Raw genomic sequence first — 13,297 nt, forward strand, 5'->3', positions numbered from 1 at the left:
AATTTTATTATTGAACAACAACCATGTTCTCAATGAACCCAAAAAACTCATTAATATCAAAGCTGAATATTTTTGGAAGTAGTTTTTAGTTTGTTTTTAGTTTTAGCTATTTTAGGGGGATATCTGTGTGTGCAGGTGACTATTACTGTGCATAATTATTAGGCAACTTAACAAAAAACAAATATATACCCATTTCAATTATTTATTTTTACCAGTGAAACCAATATAACATCTCAACATTCACAAATATACATTTCTGACATTCAAAAACAAAACAAAAACAAATCAGTGACCAATATAGCCACCTTTCTTTGCAAGGACACTCAAAAGCCTGCCATCCATGGATTCTGTCAGTGTTTTGATCTGTTCACCATCAACATTGCGTGCAGCAGCAACCACAGCCTCCCAGACACTGTTCAGAGAGGTGTACTGTTTTCCCTCCTTGTAAATCTCACATTTGATGATGGACCACAGGTTCTCAATGGGGTTCAGATCAGGTGAACAAGGAGGCCATGTCATTAGATTTTCTTCTTTTATACCCTTTCTTGCCAGCCACGCTGTGGAGTACTTGGACGCGTGTGATGGAGCATTGTCCTGCATGAAAATCATGTTTTTCTTGAAGGATGCAGACTTCTTCCTGTACCACTGCTTGAAGAAGGTGTCTTCCAGAAACTGGCAGTAGGACTGGGAGTTGAGCTTGACTCCATCCTCAACCCGAAAAGGCCCCACAAGCTCATCTTTGATGATACCAGCCCAAACCAGTACTCCACCTCCACCTTGCTGGCGTCTGAGTCGGACTGGAGCTCTCTGCCCTTTACCAATCCAGCCACGGGCCAATCCAGCCACGGGCCAATCCATCTGGCCCATCAAGACTCACTCTCATTTCATCAGTCCATAAAACCTTAGAAAAATCAGTCTTGAGATATTTCTTGGCCCAGTCTTGACGTTTCAGCTTGTGTGTCTTGTTCAGTGGTGGTCGTCTTTCAGCCTTTTTTACCTTGGCCATGTCTCTGAGTATTGCACACCTTGTGCTTTTGGGCACTCCAGTGATGTTGCAGCTCTGAAATATGGCCAAACTGGTGGCAAGTGGCATCTTGGCAGCTGCACGCTTGACTTTTCTCAGTTCATGGGCAGTTATTTTGCGCCTTGGTTTTTCCACACGCTTCTTGCGACCCTGTTGACTATTTTGAATGAAACACTTGATTGTTCGATGATCACGCTTCAGAAGCTTTGCAATTTTAAGAGTGCTGCATCCCTCTGCAAGATATCTCACTATTTTTGGCTTTTCTGAGCCTGTCAAGTCCTTCTTTTGACCCATTTTGCCAAAGGAAAGGAGGTTGCCTAATAATTATGCACACCTGATATAGGGTGTTGATGTCATTAGACCACACCCCTTCTCATTACAGAGATGCACATCACCTAATATGCTTAATTGGTAGTAGGCTTTCGAGCCTATACAGCTTGGAGTAAGACAACATGCATAAAGAGGATGATGTGGTCAAAATACTAATTTGCCTAATAATTCTGCACTCCCTGTAGGTCCATATTTAGATTGTGCATATTATACACAGCCGCTGACTGTATGAGCCATATTGACTCCAATTCCTAAAAATGAAAATAAAAAAATTGACATCATATAGTGCATGACCGTCTCTTTCTAACAAAGCTAGAACCAGCCGTGTACCTCACATGGATCCAGAGATCTCCCCAGTCATTGCTCCAATTGTTCTGCTAAATTCTTCTGACTGGCTGCTCGTGGGGAAGGGTATCCTTTCTCAGGGAGTGTGTCCTTTCTGCTGCAACTGTCTCCCTATCACAGCTCAGGGGGGTGTCTTTTCCGCTGCAACTCTCTATGTAACTGTCACAGCTTCTAATAGTAGATACGGCCAGGGGTAGACTGGGAACTTTAAAGGGGTTATCCAATGTCATAAACAGCCCCTCCATGTGCTGGGCCCCTCACACGGAATATTCTTACCCCGCTCCCTGCGGCGCTGCTGCTTCTCCCTGTACACGGATGAAAATATCCGGTGTCGGGGAGAGCAGCCAATGGCAGGTGGGGATCGGGACGAGCCTCCCTAGCATCACAGGTCACTCTAGGGAGGCTAGTTTTCTCTTCCCTTCATCCGTGTACAGGGGGAAGCAGCAAAGGCGGTGCAGGGACTAGGAGCGGCGCAGGGAGCAGGGTAAGTATATTCTCTCTGAGGGCCCCGATACATGGGGGCTTTTTATGACATTGGATAACCCCTTCAAAGTGGCCCTGGAAAAAAACTTAAAAGTGGCCCCAAGTTGTAGGCGTGTCCAAACTGACAGAAGGCGGGGCACCACCAGTAGGGAGATATCACTGAAAAAAGGTGCACCACAATAATATGCAACTGACCATACTGGCTAGACGCTGATGTTAAAAGCTGAGACTTTAGCCAATAGCTTCCAGTCAGGAACATATCGGAGCCCTGTGCACCCCGTCAAGGTATCTCAGTGCGGTGTGGGTCCCACAGCTAAACTACCTATCGTGTGTAAACACAGTCTGATAGGTGCTAAGGACCGACTCACAGCCAAGCTCCTACATACCTCCATAGAAGGATCCCTAATACAATGGGAGGGAGAAGGAGGCTGCGAGCCCCACCTATAACAGGCCATGTGACTGTCACGGCCATGGCTGTGACTCCTGTGTCCGCATGCTGTTGCCTGCAGTTTGGTTTGGATGTTCAGCCACAGGTGAGGGACGCTAGTTTGTTGCCTCACTTGTGGTTGCCGCCGGCAACATGTGATTGTACTTGGCAGTATAGCAGCCGGAGCTGGTGCTAGGTAGCTTACTGTCAAGTGCATGCGGTTACACCTGAGTGGTGTGGGTGTATGTATGCACTTTGTATGTCTGGTGTGCACTCGGTGTTATGTTTGGTGTGCACTGTGACATTTTCCCTTCACTGTAGCTGCCCGTGGCAACGTTTGGTTTGAGGTACATGTGGTGGCAGTGTCTCGGCCTGTTGGCCGGCTCCCAGGACACGTCTGCCACACGTGTCGTTGTCAACGGTAACAGCTGCAGTGAGTATTTGTGTGTATTTCCCTTTATGTGGTCTCACTACACTTCCTGGTGTTGGAAGGGTTAATTCCCTTCTGTGTGTGTGAACACTGGGTGTGTCTGTGTGGGTGTGACTACTTGGGCCTATAAAGCCTCAGTGAATAGTGCAGTTCTGAGGGGTACTTCAGCCATGGCTAGCTGGAGTAGCCTCCTGTCTTATATTACCTGCCAGTGGGGGCCACCCTTGTGGTCATAAGTTTAAGTTTGTGTGATGTTCAGTTTATGTTTTCCTTTGTTTTTCGGTGCAGCTATGGATCTGGGTTCCTGTGTGTGGATGTGTGTGTGCTGACTTCTGTTTGTATTATTGTGGACTTCAGCTTGCCTGCACACGGATCCAGTCAGCAAGGCTGTGGCAGGTGGCTGGAACTAGTGCAGTTCACCTGCCATATCCATAGGCCTGTTTCTGTTCCCCTTTTTCCTGCAGCTTGGCCAGTGAGACTCCTGTTCCTCCGTGTCCAGAAGGAACAGGTCGTCTTACCCTTCACTCCTAGTTCAGGGACCGGCGGAGGGTGAGTAGGGATCCGAGGTTCCTGAGCATAGGCCCTCCTACCTTCAAGGTCGGCCCATGCAGCTAGGAGTTAGGGACGGATTAGGGATGCGTTAGGAGGTGACCTGCTCCCTAATTCTCTCGTCCTGGCCGAGCAGTGGTTTACATCTTCCGGCATCGCACGGCTGAGGGTTTTCCCCATCCTCAGCCGTGACAGTGACACAGGCTACCAGGTGCACCAGAATGTTACTAATGACAAGCATTACCACATTCAATCCATGTAAAGAAAAATCACTGAATAAAGTGGCCTAAATGGGAGGAAATGCTCAACAGCAAAGGTCCTTAGCACCTATCAGACTGTGTTCACACACAATAGGTAGTTTAGCGGTAGGACCCACGCCACACTGAGATACCTTGACGGGGTGCACAGGGTTCCGATATGTTCCTGACTGGAAGATATTGGCTAAAGTCTCAGCTTTTAACATCAGCGTGAGGGTCTAGCCAGTATGGTCATTCGCATATTATTGTGGTGCACCTTTTTTCAGTGATTTATGTATTTTTATATTTTCATCCACACATTATTTCATCTTGTGTAGGATGTTTTTGTGGTACATGTGGTCCACTGCCGGCATCCTCCATTGTATGCATTTTTGCTGGGGATTGCCCCTAGCAACGGAGGAATTGCTCCCCCCGATTATAAACACACTACAGTGTTTGGGGTTGTACATATCCTCCCATTTAAGCCACTTTATTTAGTGATTTTCACCACAAGTAGGCAAGGGCAACAGAAATAGGCGGGCCAACAATACCGCAGTGCAGCACAAAATACTGCCTTAGCAAACCCAAGAACCACAGTGCAGCATAAACTACTGCCCCATCACCATATTGAGGACGGTGATACAATTGGATTTAGGAGGACATTTGCAGCTATTGGCCAGGTGCATAAGTGCCTGATGCTCCTACATTAATTAATACTGAGACCATCAGATCCTTATGTACCTGGCCGGCAGCAATGAGGAGGGCTCAGGGGGCCCTCTGGGAAATTTCCCTGTAGGGCCTATGGCCAGTCCACCCTCCCCCCCTGGATATGTCTGTGGTAGTTTAAGTATTGAAATAAGCTTGTGCGACCACCTGAGCAATGTTACTGAGGTGGACAGAGAGATGAGAAAAAGAACAAACAGCAGATGGCGCTATACAGATGCATTTTATTGACTAACTCAGTAACTACAATTTTTTTTTGATTACACACAATTAGAATAGTATTCAGATCCTGTTGCTGGTTTTAAAAAGAAGTTGAATATTTCTTGGGACATCCCATTTCATTGCTTTAAGTGTAAAGTGAGAGCTCCAAAAAGTTGCAATTTGCACAAAAAATAATTTCATTTTTGCCCTGCACTCGCTAAAATGTGAAAAAGTGGGTTTATGAGGATGGTGGGGTCTAAAATTTCAAGACATATTTATTTATACTAAAAAAATAAAATGGTTCAAACTTTAAAAAAATGCCTCTAGGGCTTAGGCTACACAGCAACTTTGTCCGCAGTGTGTGACCAAAGATGGGCACTGTGTAGCAGTGCAACCTCAAAACATGGGGGGGAGATTTATCAAACTGGTGTAAAGTAGAACTGGCTAAGTTGCCCATAGCAACCAATCAGATTCCTCCTTTCAATTTCCAAAGGTGCTGTGAAAAATGAAAGGTGGAATCTGAATGGTTGCTACGGGCAACTGAGCCAGTTCTACTTTATCCAGCAGTGTTGGAGTGTTTATGATTCTGAGGTGATGGTTGCTGAAACTGTAATATAGTCTCAGCCTAAAAGGCAGATTTATTAAGTAAATGGCCAGGCCTCTTCTAGTAAACCACACCCACTTTTCGATTTTTTTAAGGGCTCATGCACACAAACGCATTCTCTTTCAGTTTTTTTGCGGACCATATGCGGAACCATCCATTTCAATGGGTCCGCAAAATAAACAGAAGTTACTTCTATGTCTGTATGTCCGTCACACAAAAAAATAGAACATGTCCTATTATTGTCCGCATTATGGACAAGGATAGGACTGTTCTATTAGGGGTCAGCTGTTCCGTTCCGCAAAATACAGAATGCGCACGGACATCATCTGTATTTTTTGTGGATCCATGTTTTGCGGACCACAAAATACATACAGTCGTGTGCATGAGCCCTTACAAGCGTGGCACAAAAAATCACTTTGGGACTTTTTGCAAACATTGCAACTTTTTGGGTTCAGATTAACAGATGTGGACCTTTGTCTAAAAAAAAGGTTACAATGGATCAGGACAGAATCATGTTGCCAATGTGAACACAGCATAAGGGCTCATGCACACGACTGTATGTAGTGCCCTGAAGCAGGGAGTACTTTGACATTTGGACATTTGCCTATTACCCCTATGCAAAGTTAAAACGTCTTACTTTATTTCACCTAAAAGGGTTAACTTGCACTGTTTAATACTGTGTAACTGCATTATATATATATATATATATATATATATGTATATATTGTGTTATATATCCTGTTCATTATCACTGTATTTACATGGCTCTGTGGAAAGGGTTAATGAATACTGAGAGACTGTTAGGGCTTTGATTGAGAAGCTGGTAATTTTCAACAGCTGCCATATGCCCCTTGCAGACGAGCGTGTCCGGATTAGATCCGGATGCGTTGCGGATGAGTTCAGTGAAAACTGCGCAATTTCACAAGAAAGTCCATTCAGTTTTGTTTGCGATCACGTTCAGTTTATATTGCGCGGGTGCAATGCGATTTAATGCGTTTTTCACTTGAGTAATAAAAAACTGAAGGTATAAAAACAACATCTCTTAGCAACCATCCGTGAAAAACGCATCGCATCCACACTTGCTTGCGGATGCGATTTTCACACAGCCCCATCCACTTTTATGAGGCTAGAGTTGCATGAAAATCGCTGAATATAGAACATGCTTCGATTTTCACGCAACGCACAAGTGATGTGTGAAAACCAACGCTCATGTACACAGACCTATTAATATGAATGGGTCTGGATTCCGTGCGGGCGCAATGCGTTCGCATCACGCATTGCACCCGCGCGGAATACTCGCTCGTGTGAAAGGGGCCATAGGGTTTAAAGAAGACCATGTTTTGGGGGGGAAAAACAGACTTGTTTACCACCAAAAAGCTGTTGTTATGTCTGGAAACTTGTTTTTGTCTGGAAAACCTGCTGTGTCATTGCCATTGAGTATCATTGAAGCTCTAATGTAAGTCTATACCGGACGGGAGCTGAAACATTGTATCTGTTTCTCCTAGCGTGACCACGTGTCCCGGTTTGCCCGGGATCGTCCCGTAATTTAAGTTTTTGTCCCGTGTCCCGGGAGCCTTCAAACCGGGACAATAGAGAGTCCCGGAATCAACTGCCAGTCTGCACTCTGCAACATTCACTGCCGCAGCGCTCCCCCTGAGTCTCCTCCCCGGGCGGCCGCACCGAACATGAGGTTTCCCTAGGCTGCGCAGGCGCACAACAACGCCGAGACGCAGCAGGGAGAAGGCGCCAGAAAAGATTTGTAGGAGCGCGAGCGCTGCGCGAAGAAGCCGATGCCGGAAGAAGATAAGATTTGTAAAAAAAAAAAAGGTCTTCATAATAGCTCACCATAATTGGTGAGTAAGTTCAGAACTTCAGAGTAGAGTCAGGAGTAGACTCAGAGTAGGGTCTGAACTCTGATGGGGGCTGGCTAGTGGCTTTATCTCTGCTATATTTCTGTAGCCTGGTGCCTGGAACCTCTGACTGCCCAGTTGAGCTGAAACTACTACACCCAACATGTTCTGGCAGTAATAGTAAATGGATATTGGTGCAATTCTGAGCTACTAGTCTATATAATACATAGACTAGTAGCTCAGAATTGCACCAATATCCATTTACTATTACTGCCAGAACATGTTGGGTGTAGTAGTTTCAGCCCAACTGTGCAGTCAGAGGTTTCAGGCTACAGAAATATAGCAGAGTTAATAGGCTACTTTCATACCTGCGTTAGGTGCAGATCCGTCTGCATTACTATGTAAAAAAAAGGTCTAAGTGTAAGTCGGACGGATCCGTTTGCATTATTCTTTTTTTTTAAAATTCTAAGTCAAAACGGATCCGTCCTGACTTACATTGAAAATCAATGGGGTACGGATCAGTTTTCACTTGCACCATATTGTGTCAGTGAAAACTGACCCGTCCCCATTGACTTAGGCTACTTTCACACTAGCGTTCGGCTGTCCGCTCGTGAGCTCCGTTTGAAGGGGCTCACGAGCGGACCCGAACGCAGCCGTCCAGCCCTGATGCAGTCTGAATGGAGCGGATCCGCTCAGACTGCATCAGTCTGGCGGCGTTCAGCCTCCGCTCCGCTCGCCTCCGCACGGACAGGCGGACAGCTGAACGCTGCTTGCAGCGTTCCGTTGTCCGCCTGGCCGTGCGGAGGCGTGCGGATCCGTGCGGATCCGTCCAGACTTACAATGTAAGTCAATGGGAACGGATCCGCTTGAAGATGTCACCATATGGCTCAATCTTCAAGCGGATCCGTCCCCCATTGACTTTACATTGAAAGTCTGAACGGATCCGCGCAGGCTACTTGCGCACTTGCAAATTTTTTTAAAGTTATTAATGCAGACGGATCCGTACTGAACGGAGCCTCCGTCTGCATTAATATGATCGGATCCGTTCAGAACGGATCCGATCAAGCGCAAGTGTGAAAGTAGCCTAACACATTAAAAATATGACCTGTTTTAGGTAGCCAGTGATTGTGTGCAGGGCACAATCACAAATTACTGAACAATGCACAGGCAGTTATGTTTATAGCAATCTCAAGCATAACTTCGATGCAATGAACTTGCCAGCGTAAGTACAAAGTACGCCGCTGTCACTAAGTGACTTAATTTTTTTAAAAAAGTATCAAAAATCATATTTTATGGGGAGTGGACATGGGTGCGGGGGGGCCGGGGCGGGTGTCCCTGAATGGCAGTTTGGAAATGTGGTCACCCTAGTTTCTCCACCCCACCCGTCCCACTAGAAAGTTCTAGTCTAGTAAAAACTGTATATAAGGAAAGCAGTCAGAGCCCCTAGTGTGCTGCAGTTAGGGAACGGTGCTTGGAAGAGGAGACTCTGCCAGACTCCTTGGTGACCAGAAGAAGATGCTGAGACGTGGATACGCTGCCACAGACCCTGGATCTCCAGCCTTGGACCAGGGTACCAGCCTCATAAGAGAAAGAGGGACGGCTAGCTCAGGCCTTTCCTCAGCATCAAATCCTTCTTCTGCCAGGGAGGAGACTGGAGAAGCCCGCCCAATGCCTCACCTGTATTGTTTTGCACCTGAATTCCTCAAGTAAAGAAGCCCCCTGGTTACTGCAGACCCTGACTCTCTGGACTTATTTCCCATTGGGGTGCACCACGCTTGACGATCTCTTCCTGAGGGCAGCAACACGTGGTGACACCTCAACGGTGTCCGGGGGACCCAGCGTAGCGTTGGGGCCACCCCAAACCCGGCCAATGCATATGTATATTATTACGGTCCGCAAAACACAGATCTGCAAAAAAAAATACGGATGATGTCCGTGTGCATTTCGTATTTTGCAGAACGTAACAGCTAACTCCTAATACAACAGTCCTATCCTTGTCCGTTATGCGAACAATAATAGGACATGTTTTATTCTTTTGCGGAACGGACAAATAGAAATGGAATGCACACAGAGTAACTTCCGTTTTTTTCTGGACCCACTGAAATGAATGGTTTCGCATACGGTCCGCAAAAAAAAAAAAACGGAACGGACACGGAAAGAAAATACGTTCATGTGCATGAGCTCTAATTATTTTTCTAGAGCGGCTGATCCATCGTGCTAGTTTTATACCAGGCCCAGTATATTCACACTAGACGAAGCCACCAGGGACAAGATACTACAAAGGACGCTCCGTGCAGCAGAGGTCTACACGTGGAGGAGACGGGGATGTGACTGGTATTAGATACGCTGTGAGATTCGCCAGGTGGAATGTGCTCAGCCTCAGGCTACGGTAAATAGATGATGACATCTGGAGGAATCCTACAACTGAATGCGATTAATAAAATATCTTCCATACACAGAGGCAGCTAATTAATCACAATTACTAATCTGTCATGTCTAGAGTGTAGTGATGTAATCAGCGCATGCCTGGACCTGAACATGAACATTAGAAGATCCTCAAAGTTTAACTCTTCAAGGGGAATTCCACTTTTTTATTAGTAGAACTTATCTAGTTTATTAGAGGATTCTGACTTTGAAGGGGGGGGGGGGGGGGTCCCTGACTAGGACAATCTAATATAAGCCTGAAGGAGAGCGGCTACAAAGAGCATCAGATCCATATATTACATAGACGGTCCATTTCTTTCAACTTTGTAATACCTCAGTTCTCCTGTGGAGGCGCTGGAGAAAAATGGAACACTTTCGGCTGGACTTGCCCACAGACAGGATTAAAATGCAGGCCTGGTATTTTAAAACACACAAGTCTGGTTGCTGTGTGGTGAATGTGAAATATGTTTGTGCGCCCCCTACCCTAGTGCTAATGATATATTTGAATGGACATTACATTCAGAACTACCAAACATACAGGAGTATATAGTACTATATACGTGTTATATCCAGTGGTTTGTTCTCTAACCTAGATGTTTCCTCATTTGCAGATCGCCATGATGACATCTTTCAGTCACTTTGTAGAGTTTACCCCCCTCCTGGTGCCCCAAAAGTATTATCCTGCTGCTGCCCCCAATACTGTGCACCCCAATGCCCCCAAGTACTATACCTCAGAAATGACAGAATCACACAACTAGTCCACCACGAACTAATAGTGCTTCCAAAAGTCCCACCAATAGTAATTCTCTCCAAGAGTGTCCTCATAAGTAAATGTGCCCACTACAGTGATAATGCTCTCCTTTATTAGTAGTGTCCTTCATACTGTGCCCAATAATAATAATTCATCCCACAGTACAACCAGTAGTAACAATGCCCCATAGTGTCCTCTGTAGTGAAAAGGAACTCTAAAGTGCCCCTAGTAGAAACCAGGGCCCCTAAAGTGCCCCACTATGTTTTGGCCTAGCGACGACCCATGATCTGGTGGCCCACTCCAGCATCGGCCTTTTATGATATTTGCTCAAATGGTGGTCAACCCTGCCCACAGATTACTTGATGATCATAAAAATTCTGCTGGTTGCGGTTTAGCACCCCCTGTCAGATGTAACCAGATATAGCTGGGCTCTGATTCTGGAAAAGTTATATAGAGGAGAGCTCATATAAAAAGGAGGTTTGGCACCACATGAGAAGAGTGTGGGGCCGTGATTCGCATGAGGTGCTAAATCTGAGCGCTGAGGGTCTGTGTTGGGTATAGACTGGAACCTGGCCACCTGGAGAGGTGAGCTTCTTCTCCTGCAGGAGAGGTGGAAGGCACTGGAGGCTTCAGTAAAGTGGTGTACTGGAGGGTCGGAGATGTGTCAGGGGCCTGTGTGGAGTTGAGGAGAGGGGCCGCTTTTCAAGATTGTGAGGAACTAGACAGTACTGGGTGGAGTAGACAATAGGACTGGGTGACGTAGTAGGAGACCTTGGGAGTCAAGGCCAAGGTGGGAAGGCTGACCTACAGTTGGAGATGGTGAGTGACTATAGAGTAGATCTGAAGTACGGTCCGGTTGTCCCTACTGGAACTGCCTACCAATGACTTGGAAGGAAAGTGAGTGGACACGATTGCTGTTGGATGCCCAGTGGATGCTGGGAACTCGGCGGAAGTCTGTGTGAAGCAACATAGTTCTGAGGGTAAGATGAAAAGGGACCTGGGAAAGAAGGCTAGGCACGCTGTTCCGGGTGCTGGGAGGTGTTATGGATAGGGGGTATAGCCAAGAATAAATAGGGCATGGTAGGTGAAATGGGAAGTGGGGACAAAGCTGGAGCATAGAAAGGGGCCGTGACCAAGTGTAAATGGGGTATGATATGTGAAAATGGGTAAATGATTATGGTTATGGTTATGTCAAACATCCCCCCCAGCCCCACCGGACAGCTTTTAAAACTTGGCAAGGAAGTTTAAAATTCACAGAGCATGCCAATTTCTAAGAAGATTTTGTTAAAATCTCATCCACTTTGCTGCTACTTTAAATGCTGCAGATATTCCAACCGCAAATCCAGACAGAAAATCCTCAGAGTATCCGCCATGTGTGAACATACTCTTCATACTGGTTATTCTGAACCATTAAGAAATTGTGCCACTTTACATGTACTAAAACCAAGATTTCCTCATATTCTATAAAAAAAATCTTAGGTTACTACTAGATTATCCCTGCCGCAACGTAAATCAGAAAACCAGAGTCTGGAAACTGTAAGGACTAGTGCGCCACCTGCTGGTCTTGTGTGTGTATCTCATCATACTGTATATGCATCACAGTGCTAAGGACCATGACGATAGGATTCACATCCATGTCCGTGGTACAGTGCCTTCTGTTTTTCATCCATTACACTGTCCATGATCCATCCGTGTTTGATCCGTGCTTCCAACATAGTCAGTCCGCGTGTCATCAGAGTTTCACGGACACGGCTAGGCTAAAAATGTTGCCATCGCTCCGTGAAAAACACAGACTAAACACCAAAAATGGCCACAATCCAAAAATGCATGAACTATTAAAATATAAATGTATTTATCCCATACGGTGAACGCTGTAACGGAAAAAAATTAAATCATAATGGCCGATTCGCCATTTTTTTCATTGCTTCACCTCCCGAAAGAAAGTGATCACATACACGCACCAAAATCATCAATAAAAACTACAGGTCGGCCAACAAAATATGAGCGCTCACACAGCTCCGTAGATGGGAATATAAAAAAGTCAGAATATGGCGATGCAAAGAAAAACATTTTTTTTCCCAAGTTATTTTTTTTCAGTATAAATACACAAAAAAAGCTATTTAAATGTGATATCGCTGTAATCGTACTGCCCCAGGAATGAAGGGAACAGGTCAGTTTTAGCACATAGAGAATGCCTTAAAAATGAAACCCATAAAACTATTGTGCATCTGTGTTTTTTTTCACAGTTCTACCCCATTTGGAATTTTTTTCCCAGTTTCCCACTACTTCATGAGCAACATTAAGGCCTCTTTCACACGGGCGTCACGTTTTGGCTCAGGATGCGTCCCGGATGCGTTGCGGCAAACCCGCGCGAGTAGGTATGCAATTGCAGTCAGTTTTGACTGAGATTGCATTCCGTTGTTCAGTTTTTATCGCGCGGGTACAATGCGTATTGCACGCACGTGATAAAAAACTGAATGTATTACCCAAACCCGAACTTCTTCACTGAAGTTCAGGTTTGGGTTCAAGGTTGTGTAGATGCAATTATTTTCCTTATAACATGGTTATAAGGGAAAATAATAGCATTCTTAATACAGAATGCTTAGTAAAATAGGGCTGGAGGGGTTAAAAAAATAAATAAAATTATTTAACTCACCTTAATCCACTTGTTCGCACAGCCCGGCTTCTCTTCTTTCTTCTTGACTTGGGTAAAGGACCTTTGATGACATCATTAAGCTCATCACATGGTCCATCACATGATCCATCACCATGGTGATGGATCATGTGATGGACCATGCGATGAGCGCAGTGACATCACCACAGGTCCTTTTCCTCAAAGAAGAAGAAAGAAGAGAAGCCGAGCTGCGCAAACAAGTGGATTAAGGTGGGTTAAAATATTTTACTAAGCATTCTGTATTAA

The sequence above is a fragment of the Bufo gargarizans genome, chromosome 4 (assembly GCF_014858855.1).
Source record: "Bufo gargarizans isolate SCDJY-AF-19 chromosome 4, ASM1485885v1, whole genome shotgun sequence".
NCBI classification, from domain to species: Eukaryota; Metazoa; Chordata; class Amphibia; order Anura; family Bufonidae; genus Bufo; species Bufo gargarizans.